We start from the raw sequence: 23717 nt of genomic DNA, 5'->3' as shown, positions 1-23717 counted from the left end.
CGTGCCAGTCATACATTTTAACATTTTTAGAAGGTCTCTTTCTATAAGTCTATAATATATAACTAAACTATTGTTGTATGTAAAGTAAATAAGGTTTTTAAAATGTTTAAGAAGCTTCATTTAAAATTAAATTAAAATGCAGAGCCCCCCAGACCGGCGGCCAGGACCCAGGCAGTGTGAGAGCCACTGAAAATCAGCTCGTGTGCCACCTTTGGCATGCATGCCATAGGTTGCCCACCCTTGGCTTACAGTGACGGAGAGGAGGGAGGGGAGGCAGGAGTTGTAGACAGCTGCCATCAAAGGCAGTTATTCTCATATGGGGGACAATAGAGCTGGCTTGGTCTTTTGGGGAAAGGAGTCAGAGGAAGAGAGTAGGGGAGCATGACTGAGCAGGGGGGAAGAGAAGAAAGGGGAGATAGCAGCAGTGATGGATGGGGCTGAGGAGACAGCTGGAGGGGACCAACCATAGACAGGTGTGCTCAGAGTCATTGGCAGGGGAGACAGATTAAGAGGTGAGGAGGGGGTGGAGGAAAGTCAGACTGTGTCTCTTGAAGATTGAAGATCAGTCAAATAGTGGGCAAAGACGGGGGTGATGGGATTGCGAATAAGAGATGGTGCTGGTCAGGGCCGGTGCAACCATTTAGGCAAACTAGGCGGCTGCCTAGGGCGCCTAGTGGTTGGGGGCACCTAAAAGTCCCCTCAGGCGCGGAGGTGGAGTGGAGGTGAGCTGGGTGGGGGACGTGCGGAGAGGGTTGCCCGCAATAACTAGCGGAGGCGCACAGGGGAACAGCTCCCGGCCCCAGCTCACCTCCACTCTGCCTCCTCTGCTGAGCACACAGCCCAGCTCTAAGTCTCCTCCAATCAGCGTCGCAAACCTGGGTGGGGAGGAGAACTAGAGCAGTGCCGGCGTGCTGAGTGGAGGAGGCGGAGCCAAGGTGAGCTGGATGGGGGAAAACCCAGGCAGGGTTAGCTGCTGTGGCAGGGGGAAGGTCTCCCCAGGCAGGGTTAGCTGCTGTGGGGGGATGGGGAAGAGTCTCCCCAGGTGGGGTTAGCTGCCACGGGGGACAGGGGGAGTCTCCCCGGGTGGGGCAACGGGGTGGAGAGGGGTTAGCTGTTGTGGGGGGGGGGTAGATGCTGCAGGGGGGGCTGAGTTAGCTGCCATTGGGGGGCAGGTTAGCTGGGTGGGGGTGTGGGGGATGCAAGGTGGAAGTTTCGCCTAGGGTGTGAAACTTCGTTGCACCGGCCCTGGCGCTGGTAGGTGTAAGACAGTGAACCTCAGGGCCCAGTGAACCAGGGCGGGAGGCTGATGCTCCCCCAAACCCACCAAACAAAGTTTTCCCTCTCCCAACTGAACAAGGAGGATCCTCCTCTTTCCCCACCAAATGGAGACAAGAACCGGGCCCCTCCCCCAGTTACCAGTCAGACCGAACCCTCCAAGCATCTAGATGTGTCCCGTCCCTCTGACAGCCAAACATCTCTACACTCTGGCTCTAGTGGCACCAGCTTTGCTTCCTGCCCAGCTGTGAACTGAAGTGCTGCAAAGGTCTGTCAGCCACAGGGCCTCCTAGCCCCACTGCATCTCCTACCTAGAGTGGGAAATAGCCCAGGAGGCCAGTGCAAAGACACCGTTACAATCACAGAGTTTGGCCACTGGGGGTTAAGCTGCCGTTTCGGTCCCTGGCAAGGAGCAGAACTGGCCCTGCGGGGACGAAGCTGGAAGAATGTGGCCCCACACAGTGAGTGCAGCAGTCTGGGGAGAGCGAGACACCTGCTGGCCCTGAGCACAGAGCGCTCATTGGGGGCCCTTGGAAAAGAAAAAGGCAATTCTGAGAGCGAGCAGGAAGGGGTGGGGAGAGGAACATGAGAGCAAGAGAACAGTTACCAGGGAGCTTTTTCTCTGGGTCTCACTGGGAGAACTTCACTCCTGGTCCCTGCCTGCAAGTCAATGGAGCAGCAGCAGCAACACAGGCCAGGTAAGCAAGGGACTCTGTAGCCACAGACTCGCCCGCTGTCCCCCTTCGTACCAACACAGCTGTCTAAAAAGACTTGGCCAGGGAGAAAAAAGGAAATGACAAGAGGGAGTGCCCCCTATCTCCAGCGTTTCCTTCTTCCAGTTGCACCAAGACCTTATCTGTACCCTATTCTGCAGCTGTGTTTGCTGTTGGCCTGCTCCTGTTCTCTGCAGCATGGACAGCGTAATCCACTGAAGACAGGCTGCACAGTGTTTTACTCCTGTTCTCTAAGCTGTTCAGAAGCAGGTCAGAAATAGCCTGTGGCTATCAGTGTCCCCTCACGGGTACAAGGAGCGTTAGGAGAGATGCAGCCATGAGGCAGAGCAGCGTGCGAATGGGGAGTGGGGGCAAGAGACAGGCAACATTATTGCCTCCATCTAGAGGCACTGGAAAATAAACAAGAACAATGCACAACGTTCCGGGCAGCCAGGTGCCTCCAAATCCACTTTCAGGTAGGCAGCCATCTGGAAAGCACAGCAGGGCGTGCCTGGGCCTGCCTAGCACAGCAGACCGTGGGGAAATGGGGCAGCTGCCACAGAACATTAAAAATTACCTGCCCTGAGCACAGCCTGAGGGGAAAGGGGCAACTAGGGGAAGCCAGACAGCACACATAGTAATGCCAGACTGCATCAAACCCATTGTCCATGTATCCTGTCTCCAGCAGTGACAGTACCGGATATTCCAGAGGAAAGTGTAAGGAATCTGGCACTAGTCAGATATAGGATGATCTCTCTGCTCACTTTAGGGCACCTCCTAATCCCACATAGTTAGAGGTTGGTTTAAGGCAAGAAGCATGAGGTTTAACTGCTCCAAAACTTGTTAGCATGAACTAGAACAAAGCTGGGTATTCCTGTGAGTCATATAACTGCCCAATTCCTTTTTGAAATGACAGCTAGGGGAGGGATTGCTCAGTGGTTTGAGCACTGGCCTTCTAAACCCAGGGTTGTGAATTCAATCCTTGAGGGGGCCATTTTGGGATCTGGGGCAAAAATCTGTCTGGGGATTGGTCCTCCTTTGAGCAGGGGGTTGGCCTAGATGATCTCCTAGATTATATTCTATATATTTTAAGCATAAAATACACATATTAAGTGTCATTATAGCAGTTATATAGCACGAATTAGCCTGTACCTTTGTTATAATCCTGTTCACATATGCTAAGTATCCCATAACACCTAGCGTTAGCTGAGGTAAGCTTTGGCTTCAGTAGATAGGGAAACTGTCAGTATCAGGACATACAGTTGTTTCCTTATAGCAACAGAAAGGGAGTTACTCTCACAAATCTATTTATATTAGTACAGGCCTAGGAAGTGTCTTCATGCCCCTTCGTATCTGGAATGCATGTACCCAGCACAAAGATAAAAGTGTGCCGTCGTGCATGCTGGGTTCAGAACAAAGATAAGTGGTCCACCGTGGTACCAGAGAAACAAGATACAAAGCTAATTGGTTGAATCAAGTTTCAAATGACGCATACAGTACCTTTTACTGGTAAGCGTTTAGGATATAAAACTATGGCTTTAGAAGTAACTTTGGAGCGCAAACCTTCTGCATATGGTGATAGTAACATCGCTGCATACGACAGCTCCTCAGACACGGGAACCATCTTTTTCCTGTGCCATGTTAATAAACCCGACTGACAGGTTATTTGGTCTCGAGTAAATTTTATAATGAACCAAAGTTTGGTCAAGCAACTCACTATACAAATTATCAGGAGAGCAATCTTCCATGGACTTACCTAATTCTTTTTTGAACTCTCTTATACTTTTGGTCTTCACAACATCCCCTGGCAACAAGTTCCAAAACCTCCTCTATAGACACCTGAATCTGGGACAGCTCCTCCGATTTGTCACCTAAAGAGAATGGCTCAGGTGTGGGACTCTGCCTCACATCCTCTGCAGTAAAGACTGATGCAAAGAATCGTGTTGGCTTCTCTGCAATGGCCTTGTCTTCCTTCAGTGCTTTTTTACCACCTCAATCATCCAGTGGCCTCACTGATTGTTAGGCAGGTTTCCTGCTTCCGATGTGCTGTAAAAAAATAAATTGCTGATCGTTTTTGTGTCTTTTGCTAGTTGCTCTTGACATTCTTTTTTGTCTGCCTAATTATACTTTTACCCTTGACTTGCCAAAGCTTTTTTCTTTTCTATTTTCCTCAGTAGGACTTAACTTCCAGTTTTCCAGGGATGCCTTTTTGCCTCTAATACTCTGCTGTTTAGCCATGGTGGCATTTTTTTTGGTCCTTTTACTGTGTGTTTGAGATACACATTTAGTTTGAGCCTCTATTATGGTGTTTTTAAATAGTTTCCTTGCAGCTTGAAAGGATTTCACCCTTGTGACTGTTCCTTTTAATTTCCATTGAACTAGCTTCCTCAAGTTTGTGTAGTTCCCCTTTTTGACGTTAAATGCTACTGTGGTGGATTTCTTCAGAATTTCCCTCCCTGCAAGGATGTTAAATTTAATTACATTATGGTCACTATTACCAAGCAGTTCAAGCATGTTCATCTCTTAAACCAGATCCTGTGCTCCACTCAGGACTAAATCAAGAATTGCCTCTCTCCTTGTGGGTTCCAGGACTAGCTGCTCCGAGAAGCAGTCATTGATGATGTCTAGAAATGTTATCTCTAGATCCTAGCCTGAGGTGACATGTTCCCAGTTCGTGGGTATAGTTGAAATCACCCATTATTACTAGGTTTTCTGTTTGTGTAGTCTTTGAAATCTCTATGAGTATTTCACAGTCACTGTCACCATCCTGGTCAGGTGGTCGGTAGTATATTCCCTACTACCATACGCTTATTATTCAAGTATGGAATTTCTATCCATAGAGATTCTGTGAAACTGTTGGATTCATTTAAAATGTTTACTATATTTGGTTCCATGCTTTCTTTCACATATAATGCACCAGCACAACCTACTCTGTCATTCCTATGTATTTTGTACTCTGGTATTATTGTGTTCCATTGTTATCATTGTTCCACCAAATTTGGCTGTTTCTCTTCAGTTTCTACCTGTACTTTTTTAACTTCTATCGCCTCCTCTTTACTAGGATATAGATTATCCCCCTTAATAAATCTTCCCCTAAAGGCTATGTCTGTCTGAACCATGTGCTCCTCCACTCCGTCAGCTTTCTCCCAGCCCTTAGTTGAAAAACTCCTCTACGATCTTTTTAATTTTACATGCCAGAAATCTGGTTAAATTTTGGTTTAAGATGGAGCCCATCCTTACTGAATAGGCTCGTCCTTTCCCCAAAGGCTCCCCAGTTCCTAAGAAACCTGAATCCTCCCTCCCAACACCATTGTCTTGTCCACACATTAAAACCTTGAAGTTCTGCCTGTCTAACTGGCCCGCTCGTGGAACTGGAAGCATTTCAAAGAATGCTACCATGGAGGTCTTGGACTTTAATCTCTTACCTAGCAACTGAAATTTGGCCTCCAGGACCTCTCTCCTACCTTTTCCTATGTCACTGGTACCTACATGTACCACAATCACCAGTTTCTCCTAGCACTGCACATACAGCTATCTATATGTTTCGAGAGGTCTGCAACCTTTGCACCCAACAGGCAATTCACCATGCAGTTCTCCCGGTCATCACAAACCCCGCTATCAATATTTCCAATGATTGAATCCCCCATTACTATTACCTGGCTCTTTCTAATAACTGGGATTCCCTCTACCGGAGAAGTATTCCCATTCTCAGTACAAGAAGATACCGTGACACCATCTGGAAGGAGGGTCCTAACTATGGGATCGTTTCTCTACACTCCAGCTTGATGTTCTCCTTCCCCAAGACTTTAACCTTCCTCAACAGCAGAGAGGCTGTCAGAGTGAGGGCAGGGGGTATTTTCGTGGAGGAGTAATTTCATGGAGTGTTCCCTTGCTCTTGTGTTATGAGACAGGACCCTCTCAAATAGGAGCAGGGAAGTGATTTTACCTTTGAACTGAGCATTGGTGAGACTGATACTAGACTACTCTGTCCAGTTCCGGTGACCACATTTTTAAAAGGATGTGAAAACATTGACAAGAGTCCGGAGAACCACCAAGAAATATTTGAATGATGGAAAAATGCCTAACAGTGAGAGACTTCAAAAGTTTGGCCTGTTTAGCTTATCAAAAAGATGATCAAGAGATAATTGGATGAAAACGTAGAGGAGCATCATGGGGCGAAAATGCCAGGTAGTAAAGTTGTCTTTAATCTAGTGGAAACAGATGTAACAAGAACCAATGGCTGTAAGCTGAAGTTAGACTAATTCAAATTAGAAATTAGGCACAAACTTTTAACACGGAGGGTGATTAACCACCGAAACAGCCTGCCACTGAAAGTGGTGAATTCGCCATATCTTTAAGTCTTCAGATTAAGACTGGATGCCCTTGTGGAAGGTGTTTTAGCCACACATATGTTGCTGGCCTCAATACACAAGTAACTGAATGAAATTCTCAATGTCTGTTATATACAGTTCAGAGGAGATGATATAATGAGCCCCTCTGCTTCAAAATCAATACAAAACAGGTCTTTTTACACAACATGTAATTAGCCAGTAAAACTCATTGCCACAGGATACTGCAGAGGCCAAAAATTTTGCAAGATTAAGAAAAAAAAGAGTTAATGCAAAAATAACATAGAAAGCAACTCTGAGCATCACTGCTGCAGAAAAATACAAGCTCTAGCAAACTGTCTCTTGTCAGAGGGAAAAATAGCATGACCCCTTCTCTCTTATCCCCTGCCACTCTATACAGCTCCATGATCCAATGAGCTCAGCCCCACACAGGCCCCTTGGGCCCCTGCCACTGTAATCTAGTGAGCTCAGCTCCAGGTAGTGCCCCTGGCTCCCTGCCGCTCTGTCACAGTGAGGGAGCTCCAGGCAGTGCCTCCCCTGCCCCTAGTTGTTCTGCCTCAGAGTCAGCTGAGTTTTGTCCAGCCAGAATCAGCTGGTTCTCACTTCAGGCCAGAGCTGTGGAGCAGATGCCATGCAAATCAGACCGCGCTGTGAGACAATGGGCAGATGTATGTGCCACATGAGAGAGTCAGTCCCCTCTCCCCTCACCTAGTCAAATCAACTGAGTCATGTCCATCCTCCCAGGAGTGCTCAGGGTGGAAGGTATTTAACAGCTGCCTGTGGCTGAGCTTGGCCTGGGAAATGGCAGGGGAAGAAGCTGGAACCTGCTAAATGGCCTGTTCACCTCTGAGTCCTGAGGTCAGAAAAATCTGACAGCTCCTTATCTAAGGGGCCTACAGCAGTGAAAGTCCCTGGACCACCCCTATCCCCTTCCACAGTAACCCACTGAGCAGCCCTGCCCACTTCATCTTGGCTGGGGTCCGCTGCAGAGAGAAGTTGGTGAGTGCAGGAAACAGAACTTTCCCAGGAGGAACAGGACCTGCACTCTGATCCTGCAAGAGAGACGAGACCACGGGCCCCACAATACTCAGAACTAACTGAAACACTCAGCTCTTCAGCTCGGCTTTGTCTCCATAAGGCACACGTCCGCAGCCGCACATGCACACACACACACACGTACACACCACAACAACAAACCCCCCTCCCACCCACAGACTCAAAACCCCTGTGCACTCGCACACACCCCTAGGTCCACCACATGCCCATTCACTCACACACACACAAAATCAACAACACACTCACACATACAAATATAACCACAACCTCCCTGCCACAATCAAGCTCCGATGAGCTAGGTTGGAAGAGAAAGTGAGAATGTGAGAGGTGTTTTATTGTTATTTCTGTTCTGGAATACATAGAATCATAGACTATCAGGGTTGGAAGGGACCTAGGAGGTATCTAGTCCCACCTCCTGCTCAAAGCAGGACCAATCCCATGGACAGGGATAAAATACTATACCAATGATGGCTGCAGCTGAAGTTTTGTTTACAGCTCTATTTTGCATCTTCTCTGAAATCCACATAGATATTAGGTTGGTTTGAAATTTGATAGGCCAACTCATGGACTAGGGTAGACTTTTTTTTGTGGGGGGCGGAGAGGTGGCATTCAAGGCCATCTAGTCAAGGGGTGCCCAAGATATAGCATCCTAAAAGTGAGTTGTTGTCAAAGACTTTAAGTCATCAATTACTTTTAGATAGGGAAAAACAGAGGGCAGGAAGTAGTTATATTTCTGGAGACTTATATTCCTGGAATGCCCTCCATGAGAGGTAGTGCATGGTACCAAACCAAGGTCTAACAGTTGAAATAGTAAAAAGTTAGCAGACCATATTTTTGAAATATGGAGTGGTGCAGCTCCGGGGTAGGTAACTATTAATAGATGACCTGCTGTGACGAAGTGGGAATGTTCTTAATGTTTTCTCTGAATACTGTGTGGGTGCCTCAGTTTCCCCTATGCATTTCTTAGGTATTTAGGTGGGTAGATCAGGGTGTGTGATTGTTCCAGAGCCCAAGGAGGCCCCTGTGATATGGTCTGCACAGAGAATGGCTGATACTCTGTCTCCTGGCAACTAATCACCTGGGCCCCTTCATTGGAGAACAAAGAGATCGGGTGACCTCCTGGCCTGGGAAAGAGACAAAGGCCAGAGAGGAGGGGCTGGAGAGTTTCAGTTTGGAGCTGACTGGGAAAATGGAGGGGAGGCCAGACAGACCTCCTGGCCTCCCCTGGCCCCCAAGATGGACCTGAGTGAGGGGGTCCTGTTGTCTGTACCTGCAAGACCTGTCTCGGACTGTGTTCCTGTCATCTAAATAAACCTTCTGTTTTACTGGCTGGCTGAGGGTCATTGTGAATCGCAGGAAGCTAGGGTGCAGGGCTTTGTCTCCCCCACACTCCGTGACATGGGCACTGTGAGCCAAGGAGCACTTCCCAGCAAAATCCCCTTCAGACCGGATGAAGGTGCCCTGGGCTGTGATCCAAGAGCTCTGGACTAACATTTGTCACTGACCATTGTTAGTATTTCTCTGCAGTTCACAACCCATATTGTGCACTTTGGCCTCCTCCCCCTGGCCTGGAGGTAGCAGCTATCATTCCCCCGCTTGCAGCAAGGATAACTTGGAGACTTGCATGGTCCCTTTTTCTGGCAGAGCTGGGAATAGAGCCCAGACACCCAACAGAGAAGACCCAACTCTCATCTGTTTTGCCACAAATAGGCCCAACCTATGCGCTCACTTAGACTGTCTGCAATTGAGCCACTGATCTTAGAGCCAGAGCCAGAGCCAGAACCCAGGAACTCCAATTCCCCAAATCCCACAGATGTCTAGCAACGCTGTATCCCACTGGCAAAGTGGGTGAAGCTTGCAGGTGAGAGGGCTATGATGGGCACCTGAAGGCCCCTTGTTTAAAGCCTGCTGTGGAACTAGCTGGAGGTGATTCCAGCTCCAAATCATGCAGGTTTTGCTGAGTTAAGGTTGTGCAGCTGAGTTTCTGCTAAAACCAGATTTGCATCCTCTCTACAATATACAAAATAATCAAATCAGCTGGAAAAGTGGTTGCTTGAGGCCTGATAGGGTCTGTCTACACTGCAATTTGACACCCGTGGCTGGCCTGTGCCAGCTGACTCAGGCTTGTGGAGCATGGTCTGCGGGGCTGCTTACCTGCAGTGTAGACATTGCCTGAGTTCTGGGACCCTGCCAGCTTGCAGGGTCCTAGAGCCTGGGCTCCAGCCTATGCCTGCAGTTAAACAGCCCCTCATCCTGAGCCCCACAAACCTGAGTCAGCTGGTCTGGGCCAGCCCTGGGTATTTAATTGCAGTGCAGACATACCAGAGAACAGAGCCGGCTCCAGGGTTTTTGCCACCCCAAGCAGCAAAAAGAAAAGAAAAAAAAAAAGCCGCAATTGTGATCTGCATCTCTGCCGCCACGGCTTCAGTCTTCGGCGGCAATTCGGCGGCTGGTCCAAGAGGGAGTGAGGGACCCGCCGCCAAATTGCCACCAAAGACTCAGACATCCCACCCCTCACCGTGGGCCGCCCCAAGTAGCTGCTTGCTGGGCTGGTGCCTGTAGCTGGCCCTGCCAGAGAGGCTCCAAAAGGTCACAGCAGGCAGAAGTGGGCCTAAAAGTGAAATCCTCCTACAACAAGACCAATGCTTAGCCCCACTGCTGCTCAGAAAGGCTAGATCAAATTTCCATCCTTGTCTACGGCTTCTATACAGTGCAGCTCCTGCTGCATACCCACCTCTGCAAAGCAATGAGTCATACAGATGGATTTGTCAACCAAATACTTGCGCACGATGGAATTTATATGCACTGAATGGGAAAGGGAGCCTGCCGGAGGAGAAAGGATGGTCCTCAGGCAATGAACAATCACTTGTAGCATTGGGCTAGTAATTTAACCCAGAATATTTGGCAGTGGCCATTAATTTTGGAAATAATCTACCTGTGTCTCCATTTCCCCTTCCTAAACACGGCTGATAATACTCATAGAATTCTCATAAAAATACTATTTAAGGCCAGGAGGGAGCACGAGATAATCTAATCTGCCTTCCTGTAAAACACAGACCAACAAACACCCACACATTAAACCCAACAACCAAAATGAGACGAAGGTATGGCAGGCAAAGGAGACCAGACTATCATGTACCGCAGGTGAATAGGAGGGTGTAACACAAAGGCACCTTGGCAAAGGGTCCCCTGTTCCAGGGCCACCCAAAGGATTCAGGGGGCCTGAGGCAATGCAATTTTGGGGGCCCCTTCCATAAAAAAAAGAGGTGCAAACCTATAGATTATTATATTCTTGTGGGCCTGGGGCAAATTGCCCCACTTGCCCCCTCTGGGCAGCCCTGCCCTGTTCTTTGGGAACAACTCTCACCTAAGACTTGACAAATTCAGTACACCAAACACACGTCTTACACGACATTTAACCATGAAGAGTGACCATCCATTAGCCGCTAGTTGAGTGGGCTTTAGCAAGGCTCGAGTCTCCTGCCCTTTGATCACCCTGGGGATCACCCTTCCCCGGTTGTTAATGAGGGGCCAGGGCTGATCTAGGAGAGAAGAGCATAAAAGTCAGATGCTAAGCGACAAGAGGGGCTAGCGAACAGGGGGCAGCAAACAGGGAGTCTGAGAGGCTGTAGAAGGAAGAAAGATTAAATCAGCATGGTTCGGAAAGGCCGTATCTCCAGGGCCAGCACTGCTCCTGGCTCCTTCCATTGCACCTGCGTCCAGACAGAACCCGATGGGACACCCCGGCCAAGGTCCTGGGGTAGATTTGCAGAGCCCGCGGCCTGCATTTCCCCATCGTAAAGAGCTAGGCTGGGGAGACCATCCAGTGTGAGAGGGGCCTGCTGGTAGACTCTTCCCAGAAACAGGTGGGAGAGCTACAGGAGGAGGTGGCCAGGCTGAGGAGCGTCCGTGCACACAAGGTGTTCATTGAAAGCATGCCTATGGAGACCACCAAGAAAGCTATTCAGCTGGAGAGGACTGCAGTAGCACTACCAGGGCAGGAGGAAATGGCTCCTTCACAGAGAGGAAGCTAGCTGCTGGTTACTTCTGGCAGCAGGGAGTGTTCCACCCCTGCTCCCAACCCACCATCCAGAGATAAAAACCGGAGTGCTCCCCTGGCAGTGAGGGCTGAGCGGAGGAGAAGAAGCCATGTATCCCCAAGGCTGGGAGGATCATGGCCACCACCACCCAAGAGGAAACCAAGGTGGTGGTGGTCGGTGACTCCCTTCTAAGGGGGATGGAAGCATTCATCTGCTGGCCTGACCTGGCATCCCAGGAGGTGTGCTGCCTGCCTGGGGCCCATATCACAGACATTACGGAAAGATTGCCGAGGACCATCAGGCCCTCTGACCACTACCCCATGCTGCCCATCGGCATTGGCACTAAATAATAATGCGAGGTATGACTATGAGCAGATCATGTGACTACTGGGCTCTGGGTGTAAGAGGAAAGGAGCTGGGGGTGCAGGTGTTCTCATTCATCCTTCCAGTCAAGGGTAGGGGCTCAGGTAGAGACTGACACCCTGGAAGTGAACGCACAGCTGTGCAGATGGTGTCACCAGGAGGGCTTTCACTTCCTTGACCATGGGCTGTTGTTCCGAGAAGAAGGACTGCGGAGTGGAGATGGGGTCCACCCCTCAAGGAAAGGGAAGAGTATCTTCGGACACAGGCAGGCTAACCTAGCAAGGCAGGCTTTAAACTAAGTTCAGTGGGGCAGGAGACAAAAGCCCACAGATAAGTCCAAAACCAAGAACTAGGTGAAGGGTTGGCATCTGGGTGGAACATGGGCAATCACAGCAGAGACAAAGGAATACGGGAGGAAATCTAATAAACATCCTAGACGTCTGTATACTAATGCAAGAAGAAAGGGGAATAAACATGAGGAACTAGAAATACTAGTAAATAATCGCAATTATGACACAATTGGCATCACAGATTTGGTGGGATAATTCACACGACTGGAATATTGGTGTAGAAGGCCACAGCTTGTTCAGGAAGGCCGCAAGAGGGAAAAGGGAAGCGGCATTTGTTGCCTCGTATATCAAAGGTGTGTACACTTGCATTGAGGCTGAGACAGAAGTGGAGGTGGACCTGTTGAAAGTCTGGGTAAGGATAAAAGGGGTAAAAAAAACAAAGGTGATGTCAAGGTAGATCTACTATAAACCACCTAACTAGGAAGAAGAGGCAGATGAGGCTTTTTTTAAACTAATAAAATCATCCAAGAAACAGGACTCAGTAATGATGGGGGACACGAGTTACCCAGACATCTGTTGGGAAAATAATATGGCAGGGCACAGATCATCCAACAAGTTTTTGGAATGCACTGGAGACCACATTTTTATTACAGAAGGTGAAGAAAGCGACTAGGGGAGAGACTGTTCTAGAATCATAGAACCATAAAGTTAGAGACGACCACAAGGGTCATCTAGTCCAACCCCCTGCCAAGATACAGGATTTGTTGTGAATAAACCATCCAAGGCAGATGGCTCCAGTCTCCTTTTGAAAACCTCCAGTGAAGGAGCTTCCACAACCTCCCTTGGCATCTGTTCTACTGTCCTACTGTTCTTACAGTTACGAAGCTTTTCCTGAAATTTAATCTAAATTTGCTATGCTGTAGTCCTGCCCTCTGTGGCACAAAAAGAATAACTTTTCTCCATCTTTTTTGCGGCAGGTTTTCAAGTATTTGAAGACTGCTCTCATGTCCCCCCTTAATCTCTTCTTTTTGAAACTAAACATACCCAGCTCCTTCAGCCTTTGCTCATATGGCTTGTGTTCCATCCCTCTGATCATCTTTGTTGCTCGCCTCTGGATCCTTTCCAGTTTCTCTACAGCCTTTCTATACATTGGTAACTAAAACTGGACACAGTACCCCAGCTGGGGCCTAACCAGTGACAAATAGAATGATACTATCATCTCCCATGAGTTGCAAGCTATGCCTCTGTTAAAGCAAACTAAAATTGCATTTGCTTTTTTGCAACAGCATTGCGTTGCTGACTCATATTGAGGTTGTGATCCACCACAGCTCCCAAAGCCTTCTCAGCAGTGCTGCTGCCAAGTCAGTTCTCCCCCATTCTGTATTTGTGCATTTGGTTTTTCTTCCCTAAGTGCAGCACCTTACATTTGTCTCTGTTGAATTTCATTTTGTTGTCTATAGCCCAGTTCTCCAGTTTAGCAAGTTCCCTCTGAATTGTAGCTCTATCCTCCAAAGTGTTGGCAACCCCCTAGCTTTGAGCCATATGCCAATCTAATCAGTATGCTCTCTAGTCCTACATCCAGGTCATTAATAAATATGTTAAATAGCACCAGATCCAGAACAGATCCCTGTGGAACCCCACTTGAGACATCCTTCCAATCCAATATCATTCCATTAATAGTTACTCTTTGTTTGGGGTTATTTAACCAATGTATGTACTTAATGGTAGTTCTGCCGAGCCCGCATTTCTCCAGCTTACCTATCAGAACATCATGTGGGACTGTGTCAAGAGCCTTGTCCACTGCATTCCCCCTGTGCACTAATCCAGTTACTCTGTGAAAGAAGGAAATCAAGCTGGTTTAGAATGATTTGTTCTTGGTAAATCCATGCTGGCTGCTTGTGATCACCCCTTCATCCTCTGGGTGTTTGCAGATTGAATGTTTTATGCTCTAGTAGCTTCCCAGGTATCTAGATTTGATTCTGACAAACAGGGAAAAACTAGCTGAGAATTTTAAAGTGGAAGGCTGCTTGGGTGAAAGTGGTCATCAAATGATGGAGCTCATGATTCTAATGAACAGTAGGAGGAAAAACAGCAGAGTAAAGACAATGAACATCAAGAAGGCAAACATTAGAAGACTCAGAGAATTGGTAGGTAGAATCCCATAGAAAGCAGGTCTAAGAGAAAAAAAGAGTTCAGGAGAGTTGGCAGTTTTTTTAAGAGACATTATTAACTGCACAGGAGCAAACTATCCTGATGCCTAGGAAGTTTGGTAAGAGCCACTCTGGCTTAACTAGGAAATCTTCAACAACCTGAACTCAAAAAACGTCATACAAAAAGTGGGAACTAGGTCAGATTATGAAGGATGAATATAAAAACCAACACAAGTGTGTAGGGACAAAATTAGAATGGCCAAGGCACAAAACGAGATTAAACTAAATTAAAGGGCAACAAGAAAACATTTTAAAAATACCTTAGAAGCAAAAGGAAGATGAGGTAGGCCCCATTACTCAATGAGGAGGGAAAGACAATAACAGAAAATGCAGCAATGGCCAAAATGTTATTTGCCTTTTTTGTTTCAGTTTTCCCTCAAAAGTTAGCAATGATTGGATGACATCGGTGTAAATGAGGTAGGATCTGAGACTAAAATAAGAAAAGAACAAGTTAAGAATTACTTAGACGAGTTGGATGTCTTCAAATAGGCAGGGCCTGATTAAATACATCTTAGAATACTTAAAGAACTAGCTGAAGAAATCTCTGAGCCATTAGCAATGATCTTTGAGAACACAAGGAGGACGGGAGAGATCTCAGAGGACTGGTAAAGGCCAAATATAGTCCCTATCTATAAAAAGGGGAATAAGGACAACCCAGGGAATTATAAACCAGTCATCTTCATTTCAATATCCAGAAAGATAATGAGCAAATAATCAAGCAGTCAGCTTGCAAACACCTAGAAAAAAATAAGGTGACAAGTAACAGCCAACATGGATTTGTCAAGAACCAATCAAGTCAAACCAATCCAATATCCTTCTTCGATAGAGTAACAAGCCTTGTGGATGGGGGGAAGTGGTAGATGTGGTATATCTTGACTTTAGTAAGTCTTTTGATACTGTCTCACATGACCTTCTCATAAATAAACTAAAGACATGTAGTCTACACAAACCTACTATAAAGTGGATGCAGAACTGGTCTGAAAAGTTTAATCAGAGAATAGTTATCAATGGTTCGCAATCAAGCCGGAAGGGCATAGCGAGTGGGGTCCCACAGGCATCTGCCCTTGGTCTGATTCTATTCAATATCTTCATAAGAATGATTTTTCTAATGTCATAGAGAGTACACTTATCAATGTTGCAGATAATACCACCCTGGGATGGATCACAAGCGCGTTGGAAGACAGGATTAGAATTCAAAACAATCTTAAACTGGAGAAATGGTCTGAAATAAACAGGATGAAATTCAATAAGTACAAATGCAAAGTACTACTCTTAGGAAGGAATAATCAATTGCATAAATACAAAATGGGAAATGACTGCCTAGGAAGGAGTACTAGTGAAACAAGGTGGGTGAGGTAATATGATTTATTGGACCAGCTTCTACTGATAAGAGAGACAAGCTTTCTTTCCAGATCTAATGCCTTCAAGGGTGTTGAGAGAGTTGGCTCATGTGATTGCAGAGCCATTGGCCATTATCTTTGAAAATTTGTGGTGATCAGGGGAGGTCCTGGACAATTGGAAAAAGGCAAATATAGTGCCCACTTTTTGAAAAGGGAAGAAAAAGAACCTGGGGATCTACAGACCTCACTTCAGTTCCAGCAAAATCATGGAGCAGGTCCTCAAGGAATCTATTCTGAAGCACTTGGAGGAGAGGAAGGTGGTCAAGAACAGTCATCTTTATTAATGATATGGATGATGGGATTAATTGCACCCTCAGCAAATTCGAAGATTACACTAAAATGGTGGAGGGGTAGATATGCTGGCGGGTAGGGATAGGATCCAGAGTGACCTAGACAAATTGGAGGATTGGGCCAAAAGAAATCTGATGAGGTTCAACAAGGACAAGTGCAGAGTCCTGTACTTAGGATGGAAGAATCCCATGCGCCACTACAGGCTGGGGACCGACTGGCTAAGCAGCAGTTCTGCAGAAAAGGACCTGGGGATTACAGTGCATGAGAAGCTGGATATGAGTAAGTACTGTGCCTTTGTTGCCAAGAAGGCTAGCGGCATATTGGGCTGCATTAGTGGGAGCATTGCCAGCAGATCAAGGGACTTGATCATTCCCCTCTATTTGGCACTGGTGAAGCCTCATTTGGAGTACTGTGTCCAGTTTTGGGCCCCCCACTACAAGAAGGATGTGGACAAATTGGAGAGAGTCCAGCAGAGGGCAGCGAAAATGATTAGGGGGCTGAGGCACATGACTTACGAGGAGAGGCTGAGGGAAGTGGGGTTATTTAGTCTGCAGAAGAGAAGAGTGAGGGGGGGATTTGATAGCAGCCTTCAACTACCTGAAGTGGGGTTCCAAAGAGGATAGAGCTCGGCTGTTCTCAATGGTGGTAGATGACAGAACAATAAGCAGTGGTCTCAAGTTGCTGTGGGGGAGGTCTAGGTTGGATATTAGGAAACACTATTTCACTAGGAGGGTGGTGAAGCACTGAAATGGGTTACCAAGGGAGGTTGTGGAATCTCTATCCTTTGAGGTTTTTAAGGCCTGGCTTGACAAAGCCCTGGCTGGGATGATTTGGTTGGTGTTGGTCCTGCTTTGAGCAGGGGATTGGACTAGATAGTCTCCTGAAGTCTCTTCCAACCCTAATATGCTATGCTTCAAACCACAAAACTCTTCTTCAGGTCAGCTCCTTCAGGTCAGAAGGAATACTGCAGAAATGGATGTGAGGGTTATGATCACAATCCTAAAGTGAGTCAACAATGTAATACTGTTGTTGAAAAAGTGAACATCAGTCTGGGATGTATTAGCAGGAGTGTTGTAAATAAGACACAAGAAATAATTCTTTCACTCTACTCAGCACTGATAAGGCCTCAATTGGAGGACTGTGTCCAGTTCTGGGCACGATATTTCAGGAAAGACGTAGACAAATTGGAGAAAGTCTAACGGAGAGCAACAAAAATTATTAAAGGTCTAGGAAAGACTGAAAAAAATGGGTTTATTTATTTGGGTTTATTGGGTTTATTTATTTGGAGAAGAGAAGACTGAGGGAGGGACATGATAATAGTCTTCAAGAATGTAAAAGTTTGTTATAAAGAGGAGGGTGACAAATTGTTCTCATTGACCACTGAGGCGAGAACAAGAACAAATGATCTTAAATTGCAGCAATGGAGATTTAAGTTAGACATTAGGAAAAACTTCTCAACTGTCAGGGTGGTTAAGCACTGGAACAAATTGCCTAGGGAGATTGTGAAATCTCTATCCTTGGAGGTGCCTAAGAAGAGGTTAAACAAACACTTGTCAAGGATGGTCTAGATAATGCCTAGTCCTGCCTCAGTGCAGGGAATGGACTAGCTGACCTGTCAAGGTCCCTTCCAGCCTGACATTTCTATGATCCTGTGGAAGGCTAACATGGAGGTGCCTGAAGGGACCCTAGTGAATGTTGTACAGCCTGGCATGTTGGAGATTGATATAGAGTTTATCAAAGATGCAAAGGTGAATGACAAAGTGTGCCAAGCTCTAGGCTGTAATATAAGCTCTGTGGTGCAATAGATAGCGCATTGGACTTCTAGTTCAATAACAGGTAGAGTCATTCAAAGGCTGTGGGTTCAAATCCCCCCAGAGTCATATTTTTTTCATGCAACGCACTGTCAACCTCTGGAACTCCTTGCCAGAGGGTGTTGTGAAGGTCAATACTATAACAGGGTTGAAAAGGGAGCTAGATAGATTCATGGAAGATAGGTCCATCAATGGCTATTAGCCAGCATGAGCAGGAATGGTGTCCCTAGCCTCTGTTTGCCAGAAGCTGGTATTGGGTGACAGGGGATGGATCACTTGATGATAACCTGTCTGTTCATTCCCTTTGGGGTGCCTGCCGTTGGCCATTGTCAGAGGACAGGATACTGGGTTTGATGGACCTTTGGTCTGATCCAGTATGGCTGTTCTTATGTTCTTAAGGTTGGAGGGATACTGGTGTCCAGATTTCACTGGTCAGAAAATACATGGTTATGGAAATTGTGATGTTCTCCAGGGAAAATGTAAAATTCTTTGCAGCAGGAAAATCTGAAACCACTGTTCCCCGAGTTCAAGTACAGTTGGCGTGGGAAGGTTTAAAAGGTATTTAACTGCTGGTACACTGGATAGCGTTCCAACAGATATAATATGGAACTGATCTCTTGTCTCTGTGTAAAGCTGTTAATGTTATAACCGGCAGGAAGAAGAAGTGTAACTCCTGAGTCCCCAGCCATGGACCCTGTAGAGGGCAGGGTGACCACTGCTCCCTTAGCAGCAGGCAGTAACACCCATGTCTTCAGAGGAGGAGGTTGAGAAATCAGCTTCTTTGTGTGAGAGCTCTGGGTCTGAGCACAAGCCCAACAATGTTTGCCACAGAGTGAGATGCTGGCCCTTCTCTAGGAGGCAAAGGGGAGCTATTGGCAGAGATGCCCAATAGGAAAGCAGGGGTAAGATCTTTATGCAGGAGTGCAGGCTATACAGGGAAGCCCGGGTGGGTAAGAATAGGGGTCTGGGAGCACCCTGAAGACAGCTTTTGGTGCTCAAAAGGTATCGTGCAGGACTACTGAGGTTAGCGCACGATGGCCCACTTGGGGAGGGAAAGAACTATTGAAAGGCTTAAGGAAAACATTTATTGGCCTCATATTCTTGATCAGGCAAAGGAGTGTTGTAGGGCATGTGACTTACATCAGAAGCGGAAGGAACCTAACTGTCTCCACAAGGCTCCATTCCAGCCTTTACCTGTGATTAAAGAAGCATTTCACAGGCTTGCCAGGCCATTTTCCAGGCCATCCAAAAATGGGAAAATTAGCAGTGATTGATTTTGCAACTGGATATCCAGAGGCAGTTGCGCTGTCAAATGTAGAAGCTGCGACAATTGGAGACGCACTGTTTGCTATATTCAGCGGAGTGGGTTTTGCAAAAGAAATCCTATCAGATAGAGGGTCAAATTTTATACTCCTAATATTTAGTCAACTGAGGAAGAAGAGTGGGGTAAAACAATTAGTCTGCCCCTTACCACCACCCCCCCAACAGTCTAGTGGAAAGGCTCCCTAGGACTCTTAAATCCAATGCTAAGAATGTACATGGACAGAACAGCTGGAGATTGGGATGAGTTGTTGCCTTAGCTATTATTTGCTTACAGGGAAGTATCCCAAGTGCTCACAGGGTTTGCTTGGTTTGACCTCCTTCACAGAAGACAGGGCAGAGGCCCCCTAGATCTTGATAGGGACTCCTAGGAGGAGGGCTCTGAACCAGAGAGGGAAGCCCCTAGCTGAATATGTAACCAAGCTCAGAGAGGCTTTAAAATCCATGATGGATGTAGCACAGCAAAATCCAGGTTTCACAAGAAGAGTGGTACAACAGAAACACCTGTGAACGAGCATTTGATGTGGGAGGCTTGGTACTGATGTTATTCCCAGTAAAGCAGCACAAGTTGCAAAATTCTTGGGAAGGACCTTTGGGGGCTGTGGAGCAGGTTAATGAGGTTACTTATAACGTGCAGAAGCCCCTCAGTGAGGTTGCCCTGTAGACTGTACCCATAGACTAAAAGTCTATCACAACTGTGAGGCTGTAGGAGTATGATAAGTTGTAAAGAGGAGGACTGCAGCACGGCCTCCTTAATAGATTTGGTGGTGGAGAGCTACGGGGAGAACGTTGATATATGTGAAGGGTTAATTCCAAGGGAAAGGTTCGAAATCATGGCTGTATTGGAACGTGACCAGCAGGTGTTTTCATGCACTTATAGAGCCTAGTAGCCCCTGGGCATCCCCAGTTGTCATGGGCCCCCCCAAAGGACGGATCTATCAGATTCTGCATTGACTACAGAAAACTTAATGCTGTCACAGTACCTGCGCCTTACCCTATGCCAAGGACTCACAGACTCTGAGGACACGCTAGACGTATTAGGCCGTGCAAAATTCCTGAGCTTTTGGACCTTAACAGGAGATACTGGCAAATTAACCAGATGTTATGTGGCCTACAGGACCTCACATATGTATGTAGATGATATTATCATTCTTATCAGCACTTGGCAAGACACAGAAATCACGTGGACATTGTGGGGGAAAGACTCAAAGTTGCAGATTTGCTGGCTCAGGTGTCAAAATACAAAATAGGAGAGCTAAAGTCCCTTATTTTGGTCATTGGGTTAGGGGATGCAAATTCATCCTGATACCCTAAAAGCAGAATCTGTTATTAACTGGCCTATACCCCAAACTAGGATCATGGATTTGTAGAAGGCTCTAGTGATATCGTATCAGTTATCACAGATCTCTGTAAAAAGAATAAACTAGCCACAGTGGTTTGGTCAAAAGGGCTTTGATAAAATCAAAACAGGTTCTGTCCAAAGAGTCAGTTCTGGCTAGTCCTGATTTTAATAGTGTTTGAGCTGTGAACAGATGTGGGGACAGTTCTGATACAAGCAGGGGAGAGCAACCCCATTGCATTCTTAAGCAAAATATTGACCACCACTGAACACAGTTAATCCATCATAGAGGTAGAGTGCTGTGTGATTGTGTGGGTAGGCAAACAGTGAAAACATTACCTGTTCAACAGAAATGTAGGGTGTTAACAGCTCCCTCTCCATTGACGTGGTTGCACAGGACCAAAGGTATCAACTCCAGGCAGTTGTGCTGGAGCATAGTGCTGTAGGAAAATGAGATGGAGATTGTGCACATCAAAGGGAAAGAAAACATAGTAGTAATTGTCCTGTCCAGAAAAGCAAGCCCAGAACGATGCCTGCGGAATAGCCAGTGGCTAGCCGTAATGTGTCAATGTCCAGGGGGAGGCATGACACAGAGATTCCTTGGCAAAGGTCCCCAGTTCTTTGCAAACAACTCTTCTCTCAGACCTGACAAACTCACTACACCAAACATGTCTTATGGGATATTTATCCATAAAGAGTAACATGTAAAGGTACCTACAGAAAACTCATAACTCATCAGGATTTATACAGCAGGCAGGAGAGTGCTCTGGCCATGAATAAAGACAAAAGATTGTTTCAGAGTGTAACAGAGCGTAGGGAAAGGCATTCTGGATCCAGTCACTGAGAAAATCCCTCAAGGAGCAGGTGGGCCTTTCATGAATAATGGGATCCTGATGCTTGTGAAACCAGCCAGCTGTGCCACAGACTGGACTTTGCGGGGAAAGCTGACTTCATTAGATAGCAAAGGTAACTACTAATAAGTGTAGACTCAGGTTTACGTTTTATGATTTTATTTTGTGCTGGAATCAGTTGTTTCCCCTCACTGTCTCTCACTTCTAGTGAACTCGCTATTCTTTGTTATGAACATAAGAACGTCCATACTGGGTCAGACTAATGGTCCATCTTCTGATAGTGGCCAATACCAGGTGCTTCTGAGGAAATGAATAGAACATGGTAGTTATCGAGTGATCAATCCCCTGTCACCCACTCCCAGCTTCTGGCAGATAGAGTCTAGGGACATTCAGAGCATGCGGTTGTGCCCCTATCCACTTTAGCTAATAGACATTGATTGACCTATCCTCCATGAACTGATCTAGTCCTTTTTTAAGCCTTGTTACGGTTTTGGCCTTCACAGCATCCTGTGGCAATGAGTTCTACAAGCTGACTGTGCATTGTGAAATAAACCTATTTTTGTTTTATTATAAGTGTTCCCAAGTGCTGTGTGGCTTACAGGTAAAACTGGTAGACTGAGGGAGAAGAGGGACCCTAGGGCCATTGTAAAAGGGGTCTGGAGAGCTGGGAGATTAGGCACCGGAACATCCCACTGAGGTGCCCATGAGGATGCTTAGGAATGGTGCAGGTGCAGGGCCAGTGCTGTTGTCAGGGGGGGAACCCTACGTGGAAGTCCCTGAGACTTAAAGTGATATCTAACATTGTCTGCAAGGACTTGGTATCCCAGCCATGAGAGAGCAAACCCATTCTGCTGGCAGAGAGGCACCAGGAAATCCTGCCAGCCTGGCTCGTTTGAGTGTTTGGAAAGGAAAGGAAATGGTGGTGCCATACGACAGGGCTTTCTGTGGCACCAAAAGCCCACGCAGTCAGGCTGGCCGCATTGGTCCAGAGGAAGATCTCGCTCACTGTCCTGCAAACTGTTATGTCCCTCACAGCCCACCTCACAATGTGCCACCGCCCGGCTGTGGGACAAAGACCCACATCAAGACTCCAAAGGAGCATACATGCAGGAGACTGGAAATGCTGTGGGGATGCCCTTCCGCCCCCGCTTTGTATAAATGATCAGCTGTTACCTTCATGACATGAAGTGTACTTCTGATGCAAGTAATGTGTGGCGATAACGGAGACAGGCATAAAGGCGTGTGAAAGGCAGGGAATTTGGTGCCTGAAATGAGTGACAGCTCTCCAGCCAGAGCAGTAACAGGACTTGGGCAGAGTGTCCATAGACACAGAGATCCCAAGGCACAAGGGACCACTGTGCTCTCTAGTCTGACTCCTGTGTACCGCAGGCCAGAGACTTGCCCTGAGTTAATTCCTTTGGAACTAGAGCAGAGCTTTTAGACACGCATCCAATCTGGATTTAAAAATTGCCAGCGATGGAGAACCCACCGTGGCCCTTGGTGAGCTGTTCCAATGGAGCCTCCCCATCACTGTTAACAAGGATGCCCTATTTCCGCTCTGATGGGACAGGGCTCTTCATTCGCTGGGCTGGCCACAAATGGATTCTCTGCTCCCTTTTTTCTAGCTTGCAAACAGCAGAGGGAGCAACTTGCACGCACCTTGTCGCTGCGGGCGGTCTGGCTAAACCCTGGCCTGGACTGGACACTAACGGAACAGGTTGATGACTAGACCACAGTATTAGCCTACGTTTCACGCTGCTTGGTTTCACTCCATCATTCCTGTTCATACAAACACATTAGAGAAGGGGACTGGGGCCCTTCAGCCAGACACTAGAGAGAGGGAGGGAGTAGCCACGCACAGGCACTGGAGAGCAGCAACTGAGCCCCAGGCTTCCTCTCATCAGCTCACAGCAATCTTTTATACTTCCCCCATCGCTGAATTTCCTATGTATGTTTGCACTGCTGAGGCTGGTTGGGACATGCCCTTAAGAGCCTGCAACATTGCACCGTTGTGCTGAAACATTATCATACGCTGATGTAACATACACAGCCAGAGGGTTATTGACTTTTTCTTTGGTAGGAGAGGCCTGAAAACTACACAGAAAAGATCCCTGTTCTGTCCTGCAGCCAGGGGCAGTGGAGTGGGGCCACGAGGCCCTATGCCAGGGCCAGGAGCGGAGGAACAGAGAGGGGCCCGAGGCCCTGTGCTGCAGCCAGAGGCAGCAGAGCGGAGCGGGACTCAGGGCCCTGTGCTGGGGGCAGCAGATCAGAGCCCAGGGATCTGTGCCATGGCTGGGAATGGCAGAGCAGGGCCTGGGGCCCTGTGTTTCAGGCAGGGGTGGCAGATGGGAGCCCGGGGGCCTGTGCTGGGGGTGGTGGAGCGGGGTCCAGGGCCCTGTGCTGTGGCCG

At 47.3% G+C, this 23717-nt stretch overlaps 1 protein-coding gene across 6 annotated transcripts in view; it reads right to left on the bottom strand.

Annotated features, from left to right (window-relative positions):
* Positions 1–23717, bottom strand: part of TOR4A (torsin family 4 member A) — a 41474-nt gene that overhangs the window by 13260 nt on the left and 4497 nt on the right. For 2 of the 6 annotated variants that reach the window (XM_030535840.1, XM_030535838.1), the window contains 2 exons: positions 20797–20897; positions 13845–13918 (listed from right to left, as the gene is read on the bottom strand). The gene's annotated coding sequence lies outside the window, so the exon portion shown is untranslated. Of the gene's footprint in view, positions 1–3744; positions 3942–3995; positions 4035–13844; positions 13919–20796; positions 20898–23717 lie in introns of those variants that run through there. The other 4 variants (XR_003996813.1, XR_003996814.1, XM_030535839.1 and 1 more) reach the window with 4 other exon arrangements.

This window comes from Gopherus evgoodei, chromosome 16 (assembly GCF_007399415.2).
Source record: "Gopherus evgoodei ecotype Sinaloan lineage chromosome 16, rGopEvg1_v1.p, whole genome shotgun sequence".
NCBI lineage: Eukaryota > Metazoa > Chordata > Testudines > Testudinidae > Gopherus > Gopherus evgoodei.
Note: the sequence above shows the minus strand (reverse complement) of the source record. Positions and strands in the feature narration are given on the sequence as shown.